Source organism: Aegilops tauschii, chromosome 4, assembly GCF_002575655.3.
Source record: "Aegilops tauschii subsp. strangulata cultivar AL8/78 chromosome 4, Aet v6.0, whole genome shotgun sequence".
Lineage (NCBI taxonomy): Eukaryota > Viridiplantae > Streptophyta > Magnoliopsida > Poales > Poaceae > Aegilops > Aegilops tauschii.
This window is the reverse complement of record NC_053038.3, coordinates 411,825,986-411,829,012: the sequence shown is the minus strand read 5'-3', so window position 1 is coordinate 411,829,012 and position 3,027 is coordinate 411,825,986.

Below are 3,027 nucleotides of genomic sequence, written 5' to 3'. Positions count from 1 at the left end.
ATGTTCACCATTAAAGACTACTCCATCTCACGTGATGATCGGACATGGTTTAGTTGATATGGATCACGTGATCATTTAGATGACTTCAGGGATGTCTATCTAAGTGGGAGTTCTTAAGTAATATGATTAATTGAACTTAATTTATCATAAAAAAAGTCCTGATAGTATTTGCATATCTTTGTTGTAGATCAATAGCTCACGTATAGCTCCCCTGATTTATTTTTGATATGTTCCTAGAGAAAACTAAGTTGCAAGATGATAGTAGCAATTATGCAGACTGGGTCCGTGATCTGAGGATTATCCTCATTGCTGCACAGAAGAATTATGTCCTTGATGCATGATGACCCACAAGTATAGGGGATCAATTGTAGCTCTTTTCGGTAAGTAAGAGTGTCGAACCCAACGAGGAGCAGAAGGAAATGACAAGTAGTTTTCAGTAAGGTAATGTGTGCAAGTGCTGAAATTGTAAGTAACCGAGTAGTTTGATAGCAAGATAATTTGTAATGAGAAAGTAATGATAGTAGTAACAAAAGTGCAGCAAGGTAGCCCAATCCTTTTGAGGCAAAGGACAGGCCAAAACGGTCTCTTATGATAAGCAAAGCGTTCTTGAGGGTACACGGGCTTTTCATCTAGTCACTTTCATCATGTTGGTTTAATTCATGTTTGGTACTTTGACAATTTGATATGTGGGTGGACCGGTGCTTAGGTGTTGTTCTTACTTGAACAAACCTCCTACTTATGATTAACCCTCCCGCAAGCATCCGCAACTACGAGAAAAGTATTAAGAATAAATTTTTACCATAGCATTAAACTTTTGGATCCAATCGATCCCTTACGGAATAGCGCATAAACTGGGGTTTAAGCTTCTGTCACTCTCGCAACCCATCATCTAATTGCTACTCCACAATGAATTCCCTTAGGCCCAAATATGGTGAAGTGTCATGTAGTCGATGTTCACATGACACCACTAAGGGAATCACAACATACATACTATCAAAATATCGAACACATATCAAGTTCACATGATTACTTGCAACATGATTTCTCCCGTGACCTCAAGAACAAAAGTAACTACTCACAAATGATAATCATGCTCAAGATCAGAGGGGTATTAAATAGCATATTGGATCTGAACATATAATCTTCCACCAAATAAACCATATAGTAATCAACTACAAGATGTAATCAACACTACTAGTCACCCAAAAGCACCAACCTATAGTTCTGGTAACAAGATTGAACACAAGAGATGAAATAGGGTTTGAGATGAGATGGCGTTGTTGAAGATGTTGATGGAGATTGTCCTCCCCGAGATGGGAGAGTTGTTGGTGATGATGATGACGATGATTTCCCCCTCCGGGAGGGAAGTTCCCCCCGCGGAATCGCTCTGCCATAGGGCAAAAGTGCTCCTGCCCAAGTTCCGCCTCGAGACGGCGGCACTCCCGAAAGTCCTCTCCTTATTTTTTCTAGGTCAAAATGACCTATATGCCAGAAGATGGGCACCGGAGGTGGGCCTGGGTGAGCACAACCCACCAGGGCGCGCCTGGGCTCCCTGGCGCGCCCAGGTGGGTTGTGCCCACCTAGTGGGCCCCCTCTGGTAGTTATTTGCTCCAATATTCTTCAAATATTTCATAAAAAATCTCCGTGAAGTTTCAGCTTGTTTGGAGTTGTGCAGAATAGGTGGCGTGACGTAGCTTTTCCAGGTCCAGATTTCCAGCTGCCGAAATTCTCCCTCTTTGTGTATACCTTGCATATTATGAGAGAAAAGGCATTATAATTACTCCAAAAAGCATTATTATGGATAAAAACATTATAAATAATAGTAAGAAAACATGATGCAAAATGGACGTATCAACTCCCCCAAGCTTAGACCTCGCTTGTCCTCAAGCTAAAACCGAAATCGAAAAACATGTCCACATGCTTAGAGAGAGAGAGAGAGAGGTGTCGATAAAAACAAAATATGGACATAGAAGCATCATATAGATTATTATAACAGCAACAAAATTAAACATAAGACTTTTATCATAGAAATTCTATCATATACTTCTCATGAATAAGTGACAATTCATCACACTATTGAAGTATAAAGCAAAAACTCTATTAAAAACCAACAAACTATGTTCTCAGTCAACTTTGCAACTACAATTCATCATCTTTTCAGGAAGGGTCACGTATCGGAGCCTTTAGGCAAGTCCACATACTCGACCATCATATAGTCTTCTATGATTGCTAACACTCACCGTGTACACATGAGCAAAACGTTTCAACTGGACACATAGAAAGATAGGGGCTTATAGTTTCGCCTCCCAACGCATTCACCTCAAGGGTGATGTCAACAATAATAATTCATGCTATCTATATTCAATTGGACATATGTTCCTAGATCTTTCCTCACCACATGATGCTTGCCAAAGGAGAAAAAGAAAAAAGGATAGAAGGAAAACTTTGACTCTTTGCATGAAATTAAATACATAAAAGTAAAAGATAGGCCGTTCACAAAGGGAAGCAGAGGTTGCCATGCGCTTGTTTGTTTGTATGCTCAACCCCTTAATGCAAAAGAACGTCACGTTGCATTTCCCCTTGTGATAGAGACCTTTATTATGCAGTCTGTCGCTTTTATTCTTCACCATCACAAGTTCGTGCAACGCTCAATTTTATCTTACACTAAATGATCTCACACTTTTAGAAGCAATTTTATTGCCTTTTTGCACCGATGACAACTTACTTGAGGGATCTTGCTCAATCCCTAGGTAGGTATGGTGGACACTTGAAAATAAGATTTGGGTTTAAGGGTTTTTGGATGCACAAGTAGTATCTCTACTTAGTGCGGAACTTTTGGCTAGCAAAGATAGGGGGCAAGCACCACATGGATCCATGACAATATGACTTCTATGTGAATATAAACAAACATAAACCATTAAGTTGTCTTCCTTGTCCAACGTCAACAATTTTGGCATATAATATTTTGATGAGGGCTCACAATCACAAAAGATTTCTAGGATAGTATATTTATATGTGAATCTTCTC